The sequence below is a fragment of the Notamacropus eugenii genome, chromosome 1 (genome assembly GCF_028372415.1).
Source record: "Notamacropus eugenii isolate mMacEug1 chromosome 1, mMacEug1.pri_v2, whole genome shotgun sequence".
Classification (NCBI taxonomy): Eukaryota; Metazoa; Chordata; class Mammalia; order Diprotodontia; family Macropodidae; genus Notamacropus; species Notamacropus eugenii.
The window spans coordinates 308,411,941-308,435,272 of NC_092872.1; the positions used below are offsets into that span (position 1 = coordinate 308,411,941).

At 35.6% G+C, this 23,332-nt stretch overlaps 1 long non-coding RNA gene across 1 annotated transcript; it reads left to right on the plus strand.

The window, feature by feature from the left end:
* Positions 1-483: 483 nt before the first annotated feature.
* On the plus strand, positions 484-21,893 carry LOC140517842 (uncharacterized). The gene is made up of 2 exons (XR_011971757.1): positions 484-634; positions 21,673-21,893. It is a non-coding gene; the product is annotated as an uncharacterized lncRNA (long non-coding RNA).
* The last annotated feature ends 1,439 nt before the right edge of the window (positions 21,894-23,332 follow it).

Genomic DNA, 23,332 nt, shown 5'->3' on the forward strand with positions numbered 1-23,332 from the left:
TCTTTTGAGCTACTTCAATTCTGCTTTGCTCACAGAGCACGGCACCTTCTTTCATAAAGGCATGCATGCTAGGTGTTCCTATGTGGTCCTGTGTCAATATCTTCTGTGTCACTCATGCCATTTTATCTCGTGTCATACATTCAATTCCAAAGTTCTTCAGAGACACCTTGAGTGTCAGAGTATCCTTATATCATTTCTTCTGACTACCAGGTGAGCATTTGCCTTGTGTAAATTCTTTATAAAATAGTCTTTCAGGAAAACATGTTTGACATTTGAACAATGTAGCCAGCCCATCAGAGTTGTTCTCTCTACAGTAGAGTTTGAGTGCTGGACAATTTAGTTTTAGAAAGGACTGCAATGTCCAGTCATTATTCTGCCAGGTGATCTTCAGACTATTCCTAAGACAATTCAAAAGGAAGAGTTTCAGTTTCCTGGAATGACTCTGGTGCCCTGTTCAGGTTTCACAAGCACACAACAATAAGGTCAGCACAACAGCTCTGGAGACCTGCAGGTTGATAATCAGTCTAAGACCTCCTCTCACACTTTCCTTCAGAGTCTCAAACACTGAACTAACTCTGGCAATGCATGCATCAGCCTCGTCAATGTTTATATCCCTGGAAAGTATCCTACTAAGGTAAGTGAACTTATTCACATTATTCCAAATTTCTCCATTTTCTTTGTGCTTTTATACCACCCATAACCACTTCCTAGTATTTGCTCCTTCTTAACCTGTGCCTCACTGAGTCCTATCAATTCAAGAGAGAGGTCAGGAACCACCTTCTGCATGAACTCTTCCTGATGTCTACCCCCAAATGCTAGTGTCTTGTCTTTCTAACTATCTTTATTTAACTACTTTTCTTTATTCTTTTGATATTTATTCTGCATAGAGCTCTACATGTTCCTGTTGTTTTCCCTCATCTGAATGTAAACTCTTTGAGATTAAGTGCTGCTTTATTCTTTGTATTTCTATCCCTAGCACTTAGCAGGCTCCTAATCAAAGCTTATTGGTTGATTAACAAGAAATTGCTTGGGAGTACTTCACAGGAAATTGTATTGCCAAGGCAATATTCACAGCACTGGTGGGACTATGAATATACCAACACAGTTCTCAATCACAAAATATAAAACACTATCTATACAGAAGGCAGAAGAAAAACATTTATTTAGACAGCAGAATGCCAAATCCCAGTACCAGAAAGTAAATCTGTCATGGTGACCAAGAAGTTAATAAACATGATCACCACAGGGAACAAAGTCATTCCCAAGCCTTGCTCCCCTCAGCCAGGCTTTTCTCACAAGTAAACACCCACAAACCTGAGCCTTGCCATGCCTACCTGCATCCTCTCTCCTCTGCCTCCTACCATACTCACTCACTTCCTCTTGGTTCTGCTCCACCTTTCCTGTTCCACCTGTTCAGCAACCTCCTCCCACCATATGTGACTTAGGCTTCCAGGTGATTTAAGCAGATCATATGGGTCTATTAATGAATGAGAAAGATCTTTCCATTTAAATTACTATTACAGAAATTAAAAAAAAAAACAATGACCCTGAAGAAGGTTGAGAAGGGGGAAAAGGATGAATTATTGTGTCTTAAGTTTTGGAGATAAATTCAAGCTATCGATGATGTGGGAGGGATTTGAAGAATACTTCAAACTACAACTATTTGAAGGAAGGGACCGGAGGAGAAGTTTAGAAAAATCTCACTTGAATAAAATCAAATATCCGTGGTTAGGGTATAAAAGGAGGAAGTGGTGCAATGTATTTGTGTCAATGTGCAAAGTTGTGTCCCCAGTAAAAGTTAAATCTTAAATGGATCAGCAATCTAAACAATTTGCATGGTTATTGCAACCTAGGAATAATAAAACCTTAATATGTTTGAAAATAGTAAGGCAAATAAATTTAATAGTCATAATCCTTTATATATATGTTTCTAAAGTGGTTCTACGTGTATCATCTCATGTAAACTTCACATGAGAAGGGAGCTAAATTTTATTAGCCCCATTTTACACATGAAGAAACTGAGATTGTGACAGGTTAGGTGACCTTCTTCAGGGTTTCACAGCTTGTAAGATTCTAAGGCAAGAATTGTACACAGGTCTTCCTGATTCCCAGTGCAGTTCTCTACCCACTATACCACCAGCACTTCATCTGTGAGCTGACCAGGACAGAGTACATTAACACTACCAGGTCCTTAGTTCTGGATATTAAATTTCTCTAAATTCAATCTAAGATTTCATGAGCATTATTGGCTATAGAATCACATGATTGATTCATACTGAACTTGCTGTCCACTAGAACAGCTAAATTGCTATCTAGCCACACTTTCCCTACTTATAGTTATGAAAAAAAATTTAACTCTTCTCTCTCAGAATTGGAAAAGTCTAAGAGAAAGACAAATGAAGTTTAAGAATAGAATATTGGGGAAATAAAAACAAACTGCTTTGATATATGGAAAGAGGCTAATAGAAATATTAAACAATTTATTTTCTTCTCAAACAAACCTAGCATTTTAAACAAAAAACTGGTCATCCTTTAGGGCATATGGAATTTCCAAGTAAATACACAAAAGGAAAAATCATAAAAACTTACTTTATCAATGAAACATAATAAAATAGGAAACATGAAGGGGAAAATATAGTAAACTTAAATGGAAGCTAAATAAGGATTAGTTAAATAATGAATGGTTTAGAAATAAATCATAAAGGCAACAACATAATGACAAAGGATTTTTTACCTGTCAAAATTGATGGATTGCCACTAAAGCTTTTTTTAGGGGCAGATTTATACCTCTGAATGTTTATATTTTTAAAAGTGAAAGAGAAGATTAATTACCTGAATATACAGTTTAACAAATCAGAAAAGCAACAAGTTATCCCAAAACAAGCACAAAAATATTTAAAACTCAAGGTGATCCATAAACACAATTGAAAACAAACAAAAAACCCTGATGAGCACAACACTCGCTGAATTATCCTCCCACATTGCAGTTGCTACTTGATTTTCTACTGTTTTTCCTACATTTTGAGGTGCCAAAGAATTAGGAGAAGTGGGAGTAGAATGGCTCCAGATTAATGTGAAAGAAGCTATAATGTCACAAAACTTAGAGGTCTTTTTTTAAATAGAATAACTCTCTCTGTCTCTCTCTCTCTCTCTCTGTCTCTCTCTCTGTCTCTCTCTCTCTGTCTCTCTCTCTCTGTCTCTCTCTCTCTCTCTCTCTCTCTCTCTCTCTCTCTCTCTCTCTCTCTCTCTCTCTCATGCAATACAGTACAAAAATATTGAATAACAACACCACAAATGATAGTCCTTATTTAAGCAGCCAGTTGTGCAAGCTAAGAAAGGTGACCGCATCCCCTTTATCTTTGGGACTGAAAATGCTTGTGGAGTACTCCTCAACTCTCCTGATTTTGGAATCCACTTGTCTCTTGGACAGGTGTTCTTTCTTAAATTTTGTTTTGTCATGAACCCCTTTGGCAGTCTGGTGGGACCAGTAGAACCCTCTCTTAGAAGAATATTTTTAAATGCATAAAATACAATTCACAGTATTACAAAGGAAACCAATATTTCAATATAGTTATCAAAAGATTTTAAAAGGAACTAACAACCTTGGGTTAAGAATGTCTGCTCTATAACAATAACAAGTAGAATGTAAAAAAGTGCTCGAGGAGTTCAGATTTTAAAGCCTGAAAACAATGGTCCCACTGGAATTTTAACACTGTACCTTTTACTTTCAATCTCTCTCCTGAAAATATGCTTTAATTTAAACTTGAGTGAATAATTCTTCCTGGTCACTGAGAAGGGAAAGTGGAATTGGGACAGAAATGAGTTAAATGAGTTATGAAGTATAAGAGGAAGGTCTTTAAGCCTAGATTGTCGACAGAAACCTGGGAATAGACTAAACCATAGAGATGGAGAGGTTTGTCACAGAGTAAATGAGATCAAGGCTCAAGTTTGAGAATAGCTAAACCTGGCTTGTACATGCACTTCAGCTCAAACTAAATTTTTTGCCTGATGGCTCACCCAGGCATGTCCCTAAGACCACCTGAAGTACTGTCCCCTCTATGGAGAATAGAAGAATGGTAAGTGAAACAAATAAATAAAATAAAAAACTTTTTTTTTTAAAGAACTGATAACTATTATTCAATTTAAACAAAATAGTGAGGGAAGAAGGTGAAAGGAAAAAAACTAAAATGAGAGAAGGGGAAGACCAGAACTGATGAAGGGGAATTAAAATTAAAACCATTAGGAAAAAACTGAACATTTTAAAATGAAGTTTTTAATAAAAATATAAACCCCTAAACTGACAAAGCAAGAAACATATAATCTAAACAACCTAATTTCAAAAGAAAATTTGAGCAAAGCATATCTAAACTGCTACAGAAGAAAGGATCACTACCAGCTGGACTTGTACGTAAATGCTATCAAATATTTAAAGAAGAAATAATTCAGTTCAGGGGAATGCTAGAGTCAGCTCCAAGCAATTGTGAAAGCTTATTGTTAAACTTTTAGTGTGTTTACACCTTGGATATTGGCAAATGCTACAAATCAAGGCTTATTAGTAAATTATTATTGTTATATAGTATTGTATCATAATAGTTTTATACTATATTATACTTGTATATATTATTGTATTATTAATTAAGGATATATTATTTTGTTAATTATCTAGACTTAATAAAGTAATGTAGAAAATATTGATAAGGGAGATTAAATTCAAAAGTGTCTTCTGTGTACATTCCTCCCCAGAGAGCTGGTTGTTAAACATTTACCTTCTCAATCTCATCTGTGGTTTATGAAATGGTTTCAAAGATAGAGAAGGCGATTGTGGTAGGAGCAATGTCCCACCCATACCCTCACCACTCTATAAGTTTAGAATGTTTTTTCCCTAAAATGTATTGAAACAATTCTTGAGACATGATTGACTCAGAGGACTAAAGGCTCAGCCTCAGGTGAGCCTTCAGGTTATTGCCATCACTTCCTGGTTGTACTGAGTATAAACATTCATGAAGGTTACAGGAATGCTTTGATGCATAGCTGGAAGTCTACCTTTGACTACAAGGGGAAACTTCCTTAGCTGAATCACCTCTGGTTGACTTCACCGTTTATCTTTGTTGAATATCCTTTTCCTTTTGTGGCTGAATAAATCACCTTCTCTTAATTGTTGAGTGATTTGAGTGTCTCATTTTGTTCTAGTATTGAATAGACTTGTTTGAAGTGACTTGTTTGAATCAAGCCTAGTCCAAAACAGAACTCAACTCTTTCTATGAAATAAGTATAATCCTGAGGACCAATTCAGGGTAGATAAGGTTAATGAAGAGAATTATAGATAGTAGCACTAATGAATATTGATAACAAGCTATTAAAATAAATTATAGTAATGTCTTAAAGAGATTACTTATTTTGACATGGGTGGATTAATTCAGTAATATAAAAATAGCTAGCTTATTAGTAAATGGTCCAATAATAATGATGATATTAATAATGGAAACAGTGTCATGTGATTATGTCAATAAGAAAAATCTCAGTAAAATTCTCATTTATATTAAAAATACTAAAAAGTTTAAGAATAGATGAATTTTTCTTAAAACTGATAAAAACACTAATACAAAGATGAAAGCTAGTTTTGTTTGTCATGGAAAAATACTAGACATTTTCCCCAGAAGATCAAGACTGAATGAAGCAAAAATGGCCACTCTCATCATAATTATTGGACATCACTCTAGAAATGCTACCTCTAACTATAACAATAAAATAAGAAAAAGAATTTCCATGGATAAATACTGGGAAAGATGATATCGAAATATTTCTGCAGGTGATAGAATGTCTACGTGAAAAAACCCGGAGAATAAACAGCAAGACAAATTGAATAATAAACATGTTAAAAACAGGGTTGATGCTGAAAAGTATCAAGGAAAATTTATTAAAATTCAGAGGAATTGAATGACTTAGTCAGGTGAACTCCATGCTTCTTCAAAAGACAGAGACAGAGACAGAGAGACAGAGAGAGAGAGAGATGGAAGTGAAGGCATTTTTATAAAGTTAGTACAGGACAGATCCTCCCATCAGAGGACAAATTGGTTCGTTCTGTTTTGGGTCACAATCTTTTGACATGTCCACTGGATATCATTAAGAAGTACAGCTGGACTTTTAGGTGGCCCCTTACAGTGACTTCATGTTCTCCTTTCTTGTAGGCTTCCCCTCAGATAGTTCATCAAGCCTGAACACAAGTTTCTGACCTTTAATCTGACCATGCTAGGTTACAACTCCAAGTAACTACCACCACTGAGAGTTTTAACCCTGTGGAAACAGAATTTTTTCCTTCATTTCCCACAAACTCTCCCCTTTTTTTCTTTATAAAAATTTCTGTTTCCACACCTAAATGCAATCAATACTTTCTCACTTTATTTCCCCTATGAATTCTTCCCTTCATCTCTCTCCTGTTTATATGAATATGGGAAGGGAGCAAAGTTGACCAGTGCATTGACAAATTGCAAGGGGGGAAGTCCCCTTGTTTTAAGTACAGATACAGAGTTTCAAAAGAAAAAGATAATCAATGAATTATCCATTTAGAGGTTCTGTCTCATACAACAGTCTGGGGAGGAACATCATCTGATGCAATTTTCTGGTCTGGATGCTCATTCAAGCCATCTTACCACAGCATCTCAGTATCTTCTTCCATTTTATCATCTTGTAGAAACCCAAATGTCCACTTTCCTACAAAATTGACCTCAATACAATTTTGGATTACCATTCCTAAGCCTTATACCCTTATCGTTCAAAACAAAAACTTTGGCCAATTGTTTAAGAAATTCACACTAGAACCCAGTTTTTACATTTGTCCACTATTCATTGCCCCATCAGAAGGATGAGATTTCACTAAGGGATTAATAACAGACTCCAGTACATACATAAATACAATAAGTAATCATTTTAAACATAGTACATATCACGTTGGAAAACAATTCCAACTTCTGGTCATGTGATGCTTCTTTTAAAGCATTTACAAGATGGACCACGAAGCATTCTTCTTTTAACATTAACCAACTGAGACAACAATAATATTAACTAAGTATTCTAACCTCACAAGCCCTTGACCTGATTATTTCCCTACTATTACTAAGATTTAAACAACCCTAACTTATTGTTGTTAGTCTAAAATCCTAAACTTAATAGCTTAATTTTTGAACTTCACTTCAGATGTTCCTCTACCAACAATCTATTTTTTAATAGATCTGGTATTATGCTTACAAAACTTTTGATTATTGGAAATTGCCATTACGAGTAGGGGCATAGCTAGAGCAAGGGAACATTTCCCTAACTTCATGTCAGTTCCAGGAATGAGTAGATTGTCAACTGTTATTTAATAAGCCTTAAAGTCTGCCAAGTGTCAGTGAGGAAATTAAATCAGGAGAATCCTACCTCAGCCAGGTGGAGCCATCATTCTCCTAACTTTCCCATGAGCTCACCCTTTTGCACTTCCTACCAGCACCTCACAGGCTTACTGGCACCATGGATCAGTAGCTCAGACAGCCTATCTTACTATCCACACCTGGAATTAGACTCAGAAGAAGAGTCATTTAATAAATCCATAAAATCTTAAAATAGTAAGCTCTAATAATCAGTTTCAGATATGTCTATAATTTCACGTTGATTGAGGAATATCTTTAAAGCAAGTCTTAACTTGTTTGCATACTTTCTATACTTGTTCTAGTTCCTGATTGAAAAGCAATCCTAAAATCAAATTTACCATCAAAATCATAAGTTATTGCTCTAATAGTTTTACATCTGTTTCACAAGCTTCTAACCAACGTCAGTCTAAAAGAATGAGTTACACACATAATAAATTTGAATACTGATTTCACCTTATGTTCATGAAATGAATTCAGATCAAAACAGAAACATTTAACTTATCCATCAATATAAAATAGTAGCAGAAATTACCCGACTCTAAAAAACTACATTGAAATTCTTTTCCCCTTCCCCAATTGATAAATGGTTAAAGGATATGAACAAGCAATTTTCAGAGGAAGAAATTAAAGATATCTATAATCATATGAAAAAATGCTCTAAATCACTTTTGATTAGAGAGATGCAAATCAAAACAACTCTGAGGTACCACATCACACCAATAAGATTGTCAAACATGACAGAACAGGAAAATGATAAATGTTGGAGAGGATGTGGGAGAGTTGGAACACTAATTCGTTGTTGGTGGAGCTGTGAGCTCATCCAGCCATTCTGGAGAGCAGTTTGGAACTATGCTCAAAGGGCTACAAAAATGAGCATACCCTTTGACCCAGCAATATCACTACTAGGACTGTATCCCCAAGAGATCATAAAAATGGGAAAGGGTCCCACATGTACACAAATATTTATAGCAGCTCTCTTTGTGGTGGCCAAAAACTGGAAGTCAAGGGGATGTCCATCAATTGGGGAATGGCTGAATGAATTATGGTATATGAATGTAATGGAGTACTATTGCGTCCTAAAAATTGATGAACAAGAAGACTTCAGGGAGGCCTGGAAGGACTTATATGATCTGATGCTGAGTGAAAGGAGCAGAACCAGGAGAACTTTGTGCACAGCAAGGACCACAATGTGAGAGAGTTTTTTCTGGTGGACTTGGAACTTCGTAATAACGCAAGAACTTAAAAAAAAAATGTCCAATGGTTTTCTAAGGCAAAATGCCTTCCACACTCAGAGAAAGAACTATGTAATTCATTCACAGAACGTAGCAGATCATATTTGTGTGTGTGTGCACGCACATGTATTATGTTTTGATTTGTTATATGATTTCTTCCATTTATTTTAGTTCTTCTACATAGCATGATTATAGTGAAAACGTATTCAATAGGAAAGTACATATAGATCTATATAGAATTGTATGCCATCTTGGGGAGGGAGGGGGGTGGTGGGGGATAGGTGTAGGGGCGTAAAAATCTAAGTTTTATGGTAGGGATTGTAGAACATTAAAAAAATAAATAAAATTGTAAAAAAGAAAAAAAAAGAAATTCTTTTCCCCAAACTGAAGATGTCTCTAATTTAGTCTCATTAATTATTTCAGTCAATTATTTCAAAACCCAATTGCTCTTAAATCACTTTGAAACCTACAAAGACCTTATTCCAAGTCTGGACCTTTGCCCCTTACTCCAAAAGAATTTTTAATCCCATTTGTTTAAACGGGCCCTGGAAAACTGCACCTTGAAAGTTCCTTGGATTTCCCCACTTGATCTGGCTCTCTTGAGGCCCATAAACTTTTTCCTATCACTATGCCCAAATACTTCCCACCCTTAATCCTATCAATTCAAATCTCCAGTCTACTGGCCTATCAAGACCATCTCTGGAACCTCCAGATCACCTGGGGCCACCCCTGAAGCCCTCCTCAGTCCCTCAGTAAATAAGATCTATTAAAATTCTCAGACTCTATCCAATCTGCTTATATTAGCATTTTAAAGGCCTTTTCTAAGGAACACAACTGGGAAATTGAGCCAGGAGGCTCAACCCATCCCAGGTTGAGGATAGGATTGTCCCCTGAGGCAAACTTCTGCTTGTAACAGTCACATTCTTCTGAGTAGTAGAACACAAGTAGTAATGGTCGCAGAGATTTTTGCATTAGATGGCAGATTTCACTAATAAAAAATTTAACCAGGACTTACATCTTCAATATTAAATTTGTCATAAAAGTCAATCACTAGATATCATTTATCATCAAAACAAGTTCCTTGTTTAGAAATTCCATATACAAAAAATTTACATTTTGTATAGAGACTACAACTTTAAAAAAGCAAATTTGCACAAGTCTGAGGTGCCACAGCTTTCCAGCCTCAGATACTATAGCCACTTGGGTGATCCTTTCAGCCTTTTCCAGCCTTAAGGGCCCAAGGTGGAGCTGGCGCCCCTCCTTTCCTTCAACAATAGGAAAGAGTTAACATCTCTTTTTTTCTTTTCCCAGATTTTTCCCAGTTCTGAGTTCAGATTAGATCTTAAGAAGTCCTTCTGTAATAATGACTGGACTTTAAAAGGAAAGGGGGATGGGGCCAGGACACTGTCTTAAATTTATCACAGTTTCCTGGAGCCATAAAATTCCTGGTGTCCCTTATCTTCTCCCTTATCTTCCAACCTCCATAAAACCTCAAGTTATTATAACAAATTAGTTTACAAATATAAATTTGTTAAGCTTTCCAAAAATCATACAAAAATGATTTTACAAAGCATTTCTTCATATAACAAATATTTTTCTCTCTTAAAAACAGTTACCAATTTATCACAAAACACTCTTGAATCTAATTGACAAAAATTACAAGAAAAGATCTAAAACCAAGTACTTTCATAATCACCAAGTTTCCATTCACAAGGATACTTTTGTAAATGCTTGATTTTTAGCAAAAAACAACTGTAGTTAAAACTTCTTTCTTAAAAGGAGAAAAAGGCCTTTTAACATAGTTGATACATCCTTAGATGGAATAGACTTGAAAATCACATACACATACACATTTTTTTTGAGGATTCTCATTTTCTCAATAGGAATTCTACAACACAGAAACTCTTACACAGAATTCATAATAACTTCTTAACCAATTCATCATTAATTTAACAATGAAATTCCTAATGTGACAACATTTAGATAAATTATTTTTACAACATATATCCTTTTACATATTTAAAACTTAAGGCAACCCGTTATCCATCCAGGTGAATGCATTTCCACATCACCTTGCACAGAAATTCATCTCCTTACCACCACATGGACACATAATATCATCTGATAATCATTTAATATAACTTTTTTATTATAAAAATTTGCTATAAAAGAAAAATAGGGACAATATCATGTATTTTAACAGAGGGAAAGAACTTCCTTAGCTCTGCTTGATTCTAGGAATGGGTCAGTATCTAACAGTCAATTATGTGGTCACTAGGTGCTGAAAGTAGGGCTTAGGAATAATCAAATGGGGGAATTTTCCTTTTTAGGAAGGACATAGGAAAATTATTTGGAAATAGAGTTAAGAAGATCCTATCTAGGCCGTGTTCAAGGTCTTCAAAACTCTCCCCAAATATCCACCTTTAGCAGTTCTCAGTCTGCAGTCCATGTCAGTTGGCTTTATTATAATTTAGACAACTTATTCCTGTAATCAAAGCTTAAAACAACTGTAAATTGTAGTCCCATAAAATCTTAAATAGCACATAAATATCAACTCAGTATCCTTTCAGATAGAGTCATCTCAAATTTGATTGAGCTATTGATTATCAAATCAAGTTACATAATTTTTCTGTCTTCTTAAAATACTTCCTCACACCCTCACAACATACTAAAATCATCTGAAACTGACACAAATGTTCCCAAACCTTCTTATCTGCTTTCTCTGTTTTCAATCAGATGTTTATTTATCTTTCCAAACTTTCCTATCCCACATTATCCAGCTTTCCTTTACATTTCAACCATAAGACAAGACAGTTCATAAGTTAGTACTCTTTACTAACAACTGTCTTTACTAGAATTCTATTCCAGCTTAAGCAATGCAAGGAGGTTAATGGCTAACTTTACAAGCTGATGAATTTATGTCCTTGTTTCACAAGCTTGTTTATTCTTCCCTAATTTTTAAAATATATATTAATACATATATATGTGTATATATATATCTATAAGTGTATGTATGTATATATATAATATACACATAATATATATGTTATATATACACATATATATATATATATACATACACACACACACATATATATATATATACATACACATATTCGAAAGAACAAGATACTTAAGGAATTAAAACTTTTTTGCTAATATTTCAAATGGAAAATCTACTGTTATATAACAAACATCAGCATTATCACTGCTTATTTATAACCCGACATCAGTTTCAAATTATCAAATTTCTCTCATATCTTTTTAAAAGTCCAATCTATATATAACGAAATCCAAATTTAAAAATTGTGACAATTACATTAGATTAATGTTGCATCTAACATATGCCTATCCTTGTGTCAAGCACTTTAGAATTATAAATATGTGATATTAGCTGAGGGATGGCTGTATCAGAGCAGTATCCCCAGGAGTATTCTATTCTGAAGGAGACACAAGAGTCATACCTGGCAGAATAGATATTTTGAACTTTTTTGTTCAGAGAGTTCAGATCTGAAACATCTGTTGCTTATTTTCATATTTACCTTTATCTCCTTTGAAGTAAATTAGTTGCTGTGTCATTGTCTCCTATATTAATTACCTATATTAAATACTCAATTTTGAATCTTATTGTTTTTAAGCATTTGCTTTGTGCTGGAGGAAAGTAAAAGCTGTCTTGTATTTTATAAATACTTCTCACATTAAGTATCTTAATACCAAGGGACCCCTTCCTTTGGGGAAACCCTAGACGATGCCAAACTTAAAAGCTGAGAGATTTTCAAGGTTGAATGTGTGATGAGCCACAAAGAATGTGGAAAAGCCTAATGATTTCTCTTAGTCTCAGACCTCCCCCCAAAAAAGAACCAAAGAGCAATTACACTCTGATGCTTACTAAATAAAAGAAGAAAATACCAACAGCTTCAAAACTCCTAATTACAAGGAAGAATATTAATGCTTCTTTGTTAATCTGTGTGCTCTTCATTTCTTTTATTATGTTATAAATAATGGAATGATGAGTGCTCGTGTACAACAATTTTTAGTTTGTTACACCGAGGGTTCAGGTGTTTTGTTGTTTATATTATTTTGTTTTTTAATGGGAAAATAATTTTTAAAAGATAGAAAGATCCAAAATACAATTTTCACCTTTTCTTATATTTCAAATTTTAATCAGTTAGTTAGATGCTTTTTCTGAGAACAATTTGTTAAAATGTCTTAGGGTTTTAATTTGATTACATGAAAAGCCATTATATTTTACTAATGTTCTTCTGATCTTTCCAAATTCAAGTTCCACTTCCTCTGCAAAGACTTCCTTGATCTCCTCCAAGTTGATATAATCCCTCTATTCTTTAAACAACTGTAGCACCTTTTTAACTTTCTTTGGCACCTGTTATACTATGTGTTATAGTCATTTGTGTATTTATCTTATTTTACCTTACTTGATTGCAATTCCCTTCATGGCAAAGATAGTGAAGTAAAGAACTGGAAGCTAGAAGGTGTTTCAAGCATATTCTACTCTGTACTCCTCCTTTTACAAATGAAGAAACCTCAGATGAAAGAGAGATGCAGTAATGCATTCATGTTCACACATACAATAGTCAATCACAGTTTGAATCCAGATCCTAAGTGTTTTATTAAATTTGGTATGCCTAGCCACAGAATAGGCAATTAATAAATATTTCTTGAATTGACTTGAATTGAAATCATTACAAATTTCCTCACCATTAATCTATGTGCTATCATCATTTAGCCACCATGCCTTTAAAATACCAACATTCTACTGGCATAGTAGATGTCATTACTCAGCAACCATTTCTTTGAAATGTCAATATCTACTGCCATAGCAGTGCAGCCATTTAATAAGACAGGATCCTCCTAAGAATTGGTCTTGGATTTGTATTTTTGTCTGTTGCAGGGTAGGGTAAAATTGTTGGACTTTATCTTCTAGACAAAGCATTGTATGTCATGTATTTCTACTTATAGCTCTACATCATTTTCAAAACTACACTGGAAAAAGGTAAGAGACATATAGCCATCAAAACCACAACTGGCTGGTCTGATCTTCAAGTATCTTCATGTTTTATAGTAGTTATAATAAGTTCTATAAGTATATATGTGTGTATGTGATTGTGTGTGTTTATGTGTATGTACATGTATATGTATATCATGAATATGTGTATGTATTTTTTCTGTATGCATATACTTATGTGTATGTATATGTATATTATGAATGTTTGTATATATTTATGTATGTATGTTCATGCTTTTGTTTGTGTATACACATACACTCACAAATAATGAATCATAATTTGAGTCCAGATTCTTAGTGTTTTACTCAATTCTCTATCCCAAGCAGCATACTAGGCAATTAATAAATATCTGTTGATTTGAATTTGAGTTGAAATCAATGCAAGTAATCTGACTGTTGATACTTGTGATACCATCACTGAGAAACCATTTCTTTAAAATATCAACATTTTACAGGCAGAACAGTGATGTCATCATTCAGCAACTATTTCTTTGAAATGTCAACATTCTACTGGCATAGCGGTGCAGCCATTTAGTAAGACACAGGATCCTTCTACAGATTGGTCTTAGATTTGCATTTTTCTCTTTTACAGGATAGAGTAAAAATTTTTAACTTCTTTATCTTCTAGATAAAGTATAATACACCATATACTTCTACTTACAAGACATTATATCATTTGTAAGACTATATTGGAAAAAGGTAAGAGACATATAGCCATCAAAATCACAGCTGGGTGATCTGATCTCAAAGCATCTTTCTAGTTTATAGTTCTTATAGTAAGTCATATTACATATGTATGAATATGTGTATATATGTATATATTTACATATTTATGTAAATATTGTTACATATAGTTGTATATATACAAACATATACACATACACATGTATATGTATATGAATATATATGTATGTATATGTGTGAGTATATATACATATTATATATGTATATATATGTATATTTATCCCAAGTTAATTGTAGCCTTCTTGTGTATGAGGTGGGGAGGAATGAGGAAAAAAGGATAAAGTAAAACATGTACAGCAAAGAAGAAAAGAAAACTAAGAAGGAAACAAGGAAAAGATATACTGGTCTAAACACAATTAGTAGTATTTATTTTATGCTCTTTCTTCAAATGGAAATTTATTTCCATTTATTTTGAATGCTCTTTCATAGTGTAGAGTGCCCATGACAATACTGTTTGTCCTTTTGTTATTTGCTATTATTTTAGTTTTATTATTTAAGTTTTTTCTTTTTTCTTTTCTTATTTTGTATTTATGTTTAATTATTAAAAACAGTACAAAATGAAAATAGTCACACGTGTGTTGTAGACATTATATATCAAAGACTCCAAAAAATGCTGAGTTACAATTTGGTGAGCATTTTATAGAGATAGCACTAAAGCTTGCCATGTGGGACAATAGAGTTACACTGGGACTTTTCTGATATATTCAACATATTTTACTGGACATCTTGCTTTTTCTCTCAGAAACAAAATCAATGACATTCTCATTGTGAAAATTTTCCCTTTAGACCAGAAATATTCATAAAATGATAACATAGAATTGTTCACAATCTATAGGGTCAGAACTAAGTAGAGTCAGGTTATGATGCGTGATGTGATTAAATAATCTTGCCAAAATGTTATGACTTTTGAGCCCCAGTTTCCTAGGTCAAACAAATTGGAAGTAATAGTATTAGCTTTGATCTCTATATCATAGTAATATGATGAGGATCAAATTGAACAAGATGATAATACCTTTGAAGGGATTCTGTGAACATCAAAAGATTAAATAATAGAAAGGTATTTTTATTATTAAATCATTAGTATTTGAGGGTCAGACACCAGAAGATCACAAGTGTCTCAATCTATCACCCCACTCTTACCCTTCACTCTAGGGCAGCTAGGTGGTACCGTGGATAGAGCACCAGCACAGGAGTCAAGAGGACCTGAGTTCAAATCTCACCTCAGACACTTAACACTCACTAGCTGTGTGACTTTGGGCAAGTCACTTACCCCAATTGCCTCATCTTGGGTCATCTCCAGTCATTCTGATGCATAACTGGTCACTGGATTCAGATGGCTCTGGAGGAGAAGTGAGGCTGGTGACCTGCACAGCTGTCCCTCACTCAAAACAAAATAAAGTGCAAGTCACATCATTATTCCTCTGATGGCATGGTCGTCTTCAGCAACGAAGGACAAACACACCCTTCAGTCACTGTAGAGTACTAGAACTATCCCTGTTGGATTCATCTTGCAAATTCCTTAGGTTGAGAACAGTAATAAATTAATAGTCATTAGGATAATGTTAATCTAGTATTGCTCTAGGATACAGCAGGGATGTGTTAGAACCTATGTGCCTGAGCAAGGGTTTGAGTAAAAGTTGGAAGGGACATGAGTTGGAGAGAGTAGGACAAAGTGGGGTTTGGCAATGAGGGTGTAGGGCATTCTGGGGCAGTTGGTACTCCCTGGGAAGTATAGTAAATGGGAAATGAGAGGACACCAAAAACATACATTACTTAGTTACAGCACAAAATTTCCTAAAGGTAATCCACTCTTTTGCCCTCTTTGAAGTCAGTCCCATCAAAGGAACACAAATTTTCATACTTAACCATTATACCTTAATCAAGGATGCCCACCTAAAGGAACACTTAGAACAAAATATCTTTCTTGGGACCATCCCAAAGGGGGCAACACAAAGTCTCCTCCAGAGTTAGATTGAAATGCCCCAGTTTGAACAACGATATCCTGAAATATACATGGTACTCCCACATGTATGCACTTTAAACACGGTCCTATGCTAAACTATGAAGGAAGTAAAGTTTGTTTTCAGGAAACCTCTTTTCTCTATTCCTTCCTCCCACCTACATTTCTTTGTCACCTTCTTTCCTTTTGAAAGTGATACCCAGTTGCTCTCTACCAACCAGCTCAAGGATTTCATGCCCAAGTCCCTCCAAGGCCAAATCCCATTCTAGATTATATAATCCACATACTGTATTATGCATTTTTCACTTCTCATCCAATGTATTTTATATGACTGGCAAAATTTTGTTCTCAGCAACTGATTAATTAGAACAAAGATGTGAATGACTAATGCTATTCCTTTCAGAGATCACTTTTTCAACTATCGAGGCCTACCCTCATTTCATAGGCCCTTTCTGTTATAGTCAGACATCCTGAAGGTCTTTCCCTCCCATTTGAATTCTTTTGTGAAGGCATAGTGGGATATATTTTGCTCATTGCTTACCTAGCCTTAACTGAATGGAGGTTGCCTTTAGAGAACCTGATACCTGGGAGGACCTTAGCTTAAAAAGATCAACATCTCCCACTATATCAAGGGCCACCTCCAGTGGTCCTAAGCTATGTCTTTCCTGGGACTCTGATGACTCTCAAGCAGAGAGCGGGGCTAATGATTTTGCATAGCTGTGTCTTACTTAAATCCAATTCACTTGCAAGTCAGGACATCACACTCCTGATGTCACTGCTCCTCTTTGATAATGAAGGATGGACAACATTCAATGCTTATAGCACAATTGCATAGGTTAATATAACAATTTAATATATGAGATTCATATATTGTATAATTTATGCATTTTTACATCAATGCAGGTAGATGGCACAGTACACATATACACACATATATAGATGCACAAATGTAAATATACATATATGATATACACATATGTGTATATAAACAAAAGTTACTGCAACAGTTACAATCCAAACACTTGTGTTTTGATCATCTGTTTGAATACAAAGCCTAACTTTTTGGCTTCTAACAGCACAGGTAGCAATGTTCAACTGGGGCAGCTCCTGGGAGGACTAACTAAATAGTGAGATGACTGCAGTGGAACCTCTCTAAAGACTTTGCTGTCATCTCTATGTGGACCTTGTGGCCTTCTCCCTATTGACATATATATTGTCTCCTTGCGGAACTAGCTGTATCACCAGAAGATATGTTTCAAGCTTCTGCTACCTCTAGCATGGCAGACCAGTTTTCAAATCAATCAGATTCTGAAAAGTCTGTTGCTATCTGACCAAAAGGAATATGTCACACCTTGAAATGAAGCATCTCTTCTCTGGCAAATCACAGAGAAACAGTACAGCAGTAGGCCAGGTACTCTGACTTTTTCCCACCTACCTTCTACACTCTTACAAGAAATAACATTATGCAATAGTTTTCTGCACACTTGGCTGGGGTTTTGGCCTATGTTCTCATTGAAAAGAAAAGAAAATATTACATTGGATGTCCATCTCCCCGTAGCTGATGAGGCAGTGGGTTTCACAACTCCCTTTCTTCATGCTTACTGTAAAAGTCAGTAGAGTTAAGATTCTTTGAATCATTTTCAATATAATCCTTGATTTCCTTGCTTACAACTTGGAAGCAATTAATAATGACACATTTTTTTCCAATGAAAATTAGAGGAAATTTAGTTTTGTTTTGATACTTATGACTCATTTTATGACTGCCTCTAACTGTATAGACAGTTAATACTGATTCATTCACTTCACCAACATATTTTATAGCTCATATTATAAAGAAAATAGCCTAGAACTCAATAAAAAATATCCCCTTAGACAAGACACAAGGAAAAGGGGGTAAAAAGGCTAAAAATATAAACTCTACTCCCCACCCTACTAAGGGTAAGGTCATTGAGCATCCTACTTTAAGGTTACTGGTTAATCAGATATATTGTATGCATGTATTCATTTACAAAAATTCTCAGTCAACCTAAAATGTTCCAGTACTATTATTTAATCAAGGATTGTCTTAGAAGGAAGAATATCTAGTATTAATCCTAGTGACCAGGTCAAGGTACTATGCAGATTTTATTCCCTACCCCTGAAAAAGGATTGGATTAAGATTCAAGAAGATTGAGGTTTAAGTCATGGTACTATTAGTAACTTTCTATGTGACTTTAAATATTTTCTTCCAGAAGAGATAATATAGGATAGATTTTTTTATTGGCTAATTCAAATATTTAAGTGTTGTCATGATAAAGAGGTGCTCTACTTAGTGCTAAAGGGAAGAATTAGGCAGGTAAAAGAATGCATATTTTGACTCAAACAGATATTTCCTGATAATTAGATAATGGGCTGCCTTTAATGTAGCAAGCTCTCTGTCACTGGAAATCTTCAGGCAAAGTATAGATGACCCTTTGACAAGAATACTGTTAAAGGAATTCCTGGTTAAGATATGAATTAGATTTAATACGTTCTGAGTAATAATCCAATGATTTTGGATGGCCCTTCACTTAGAGGTAGCCTAATATAGAGGAAAGAATATCATCCCATCTTACTGGTAGGAGACCAAATTTAGAATCCCAATTCTGCTACTGTGTGACTGTTTCTTTGTCCATAGCATAGTGATCTCTTAGTTTCCCAAATCTCTATTCTTCAGTGACATTTGTTCAGGGTCATATATGAGGCATTTTTCTCCTTTCTCTTTCTTCTCTCTCTCTCTCTCTCTCTCTCTTTCTCTCTCTCTCTCTCTCACACACACACACACACACACACACACACACACACACACACACACACACACACATTAGTATGAGAACCCAGGTATAAACAAGCTAGGTTTAGGATACCTTCAAAATAATTAACAGAAGAAATGCACTAGAATTATGGGAATTACAAGAAAGTCTAGGTGAAGGTAGGATTGTAGGTGGGAATTTAAGGGGTCAAGGAAAGCCAGGAAATGGTTATGAGGGGTAAGGGATTCTAGTCAGGTGATGCAATTGATGGGGTGTTTTGTTGCATGTACTTGGGCCCCAATTTTAAAGTCGCATTTCTGTTTAAAAACCACATTTCTCCTTAGCCTCAAAATACTATCTCAGGCAGTTTCTCCCCAGCCCAAGGACACAGGCTGCCCTAACAACATCTGCTATCTCCCTTCCTGCTATAGTAGCCAGCTGCACCTATAGAACTCATTAGTTTGAACCAGCTGTGTACTGGACTGTCTGTGTACTGGGTCATAACGACATTTACTAATCACTGACCAATCATATGTATCCTAGACTTGGGCATACCTATACTCCCTTACAGTTATCTTGTCTAACAAGACTTTGATGAGAATAACCTGGTTTTTCTGAGCCAGCCCTGATGGCTGATTGACTTAGTGATGTTTCAGGCCTAAAACCACACCTCCAGGTAGCCCCACCCTGGGCTATTTCCCAATGAATTCTGGGTAAAATACCTGCACAGTAGATACCAAAAGTGTATGTTCCTTTAAGAACTGACCACTCCCTAAACCCACCTCAACACACCTAGTTAGCATATTTGGCACAAGTGATACTATAAAATATCCTATATAAACTTTCCCTGCACCCCTGTAAAGTTGCAGGTTCCCTAAGAACTGTTGCCCACTGAAAAGTGTAATAAATCTTTACCTTGACTTCAACAATGCTTGAGTTCATGAATTCTTCTAAAGATGACCTGCCCCTGGCACCCGGGTCTTTGTGGGGGTCTCACATCCCCTTTCCAGCCCTCATCAAAAGGAGTGAAATTGCCTGGAACTGAGGGATAAAATTTCTTGTTTTGGGAACAATAAGGAGGCCATTGTCATTAGAACTCAGGGCACAGGGAGAGCCTTCCATACTTCCTTCCTTTCTCCCTCCCTTCCACCCTCCTCCTCTCATCTCTAAAATGAAGATACAATGAGGAAGGAAATGGCAAACACTCCAGTGACTTTGTCAAGAAATCTTTATGGACAAAATTCATGGGGTCAAAATAGTGTGGGACATGACTGAATGGCAGCACCAAAAACAGATGACTAAGTTTTCTGAGAGCCCGGGATAACTCAGTTCGGAGTGCTGCAAAGAGTCTTTAGAATATTTCAGATTGCTTTGCCAAAAAAAAAAACTAAGGTAAATCAACCATAACTGCAACCAATCTGATAATGCAATCTGTACTCTGCTTCTGAGCTACCTTACCAGCCTGAGAGGATTATTGATTACCTGTTTTCTAGTGACAATATTTGTCTTACTATTTCATTAGGCTTTAATAGGTCTGAAATCTTGAAAACTGATAACTCTAAGGAGAGATATTTTGCAGTTTTAAATTTTTATTTCACCAAATTTCTTCTGATGAATTTATCTTCTTCTGATGGTTAATTAACTGAAAATAGAATATATTTCCTTGTTGCATTTTAGAAATTGTTCTTCCCTTTATTTGACATTAGAGGGAGCTCTTGTAAAAAAGGAAAAATAAGTATCTCAGCAACTTAGCAGAGAAATACAAAACTGTGGTTCATAACAATGGAGATGATGATGATGATGATGATAATCAAGACCGATAATAAGTAAAAGTTTCCAATTAAATTAGATGGAAATTGAACAAAATAAGCAAGCCACTTCATGTCTCTGGGACTCAGTTTTCTCACAGATTCTCTCACTTTTTCCCTTTCTACAATTCTCCCCAGTTTCTAATCCTAGCATCCTCTGGAATTAAATGGGATCTGCCCTAGGAACAAATATAATAAGAAATCTTGTATCAGTGAGCACTGTGGCTTAAAGTCACTATAAAATTTTGATGGATGTTAGACAAATTTTCCTCATATTTTTCACTGAAATTTTCATTTTCCTTGTTCCTCATAGATCTATTGACATAGACACATTCACCTGTAGGTCAGCTTAAGTAAACCACCATTCGTTAAGTGCCAACTCTGTGTCAGTTACTATGCTAAGCATGGGGAATTTAAAGAAAGGCAAGGAACTCCCATTCTAATGGGGGAGAAAACAAGCAAATAACCACTTTCACATAAGATAACTGTTCAATATTGTTTCTCAGAGAGAAGGTAAGAACTGTTTGCTCAAAGTTATGGTAGGCCTGTTTTTTGAGGACCATTAATAATGTATGCTGGGGTAGCAGGGAGGAATATTGATGTCATTTGTTTCCCATTTGAGTGACTGTGGTGGGATGGTCATTTTTAACTCTATTCAAAAGGCTTATGCTAAAGGCTGAAATACTTAGGCTGCATTTTCTCTTTTCCTTTTGACCCACCCCTTGAAGGAACTTCCTCTCCAAAACATCGGGAATACTTCAAAAGGAGAACCAACACATTCTATACCAACCATGCAGACCTGTTGGAGAAAGATAAGAAGACACTTCAGATAGAGGTCTGCGGATCATTTACAAACAGAGTTTTCAGGGGAAATTCTTCCTCAATAAATATGGAAGAAAAACATGTTGATTATTGGCTGTCCCTAACTATTACATTTATTTTTACTCTGCTGCTAATAGTGATGGTGATGATGATGATAATAATAATAGCAATAACCACAAATCCATATGGTTCAAGTCTCTCTACTCCAAAAATTTTTAATTTTGTAAATGGCAAGGTGTCCTTCAGGCAGAATGCCACATACTGGAGAATGAGCAAACTGCTTCTTGGCAGGCATGAACCAAAAATAGAACTGACAATTAGATATGGCTTTAATTTTTTAGGGTGTCCCCCAAACTATAAAAGTTAAAATGGCACTAAGTCTTTCAGGACACCCTGTATGGAACATTATGTAACTCTGTCAGAGTGAGCACTTCATTTGACAACAGAAGTCATAAAAGTATTGCTTCTGATGTCAAATGAAGTAGTTGAAACACTCCATCACCAACTAAGTCAAAAGTTGGTTTCATGCTAACAATAGCAACCCTTAGGTGCTTTTCACAAATGGAAGCAAAGATATTAACAACAAATAGTTATGGCTTAGATGGAAATAAATTTTCCTGCTACAAAGCCCTGGAGTGAGGAAGAGCGCTGGCTGGCAAGGTGGAGCTGGTGGAGGCTCTGGAAAGGGAATTCTACTTGCAGATCCTGGGCAGAAAAGCTTTGGCAACTCCCAGACCAGAGCACAGGCCAGGAGAGGAGTAAACTCCTCTCTCTTGATTGTGCCACCTTGGAGAAACTGAGAACTTACAGGTTAACTTTTGCATCTCCTTTTCCATCTGTCCAATTGTTCCTTTTAAGGAGTTATTTTCAACAGTTAGGTTTTGTACTTCCTTTTCCATTTGTCCAACTTTCCTTTTTAAGGAACTGTTCTCTTCAGTGAATTCTTTTTTCATATTTTTAAAATCATTGACCAGTTTTTCTTCTATTTCTCTAATTAGGGTTTTTAATATCCCTCCAGAGCTCTTCCAAAAAGGCACTTTATGATTCAGACCAGTTCATATTCCCTTCTGAAGTTTCAGATGGGAGTATAGTCTCAATGCTGACTTCACTGGTATTCATGTTTTGGTCCTTGTCCCCATAGAAAGATTCTGTGGTCTTTTCTTTTCTGCTTAGGTTCTTACTCATGATAATAAAACTTTTCCTGGCTTCTCAAGTAGATCTCTGCATCTCTGGCACAGGGAGCTCTGTCCCACAGTTCTTGTGCCTAAAACTTGAGGCTTTGTGTGTTGTGGTCTCTGGTTCTTTCAGCTAGAAACTAAAATGCTGCAGCTTACCTGGGGCTGAACTGGTTGGTGTTTGAAAACAAGTGTCAGGTAAGGACTTTTTGGGTTTTCCCAGAAATTATTCTGGAGGTAGTTCATTAAGTATGGGGGAGAGGTAGTCTGGATGTCAGAGGCTCCTCTACTTAGCTAGAACATAGCAAGCTCAGCTGTCTTCACTAGTGTCTTACCGATTCCAATGGGGTGCTGAGGCATGCCTGGGGTCCTGGTGTTGGCAGCTGCTGGC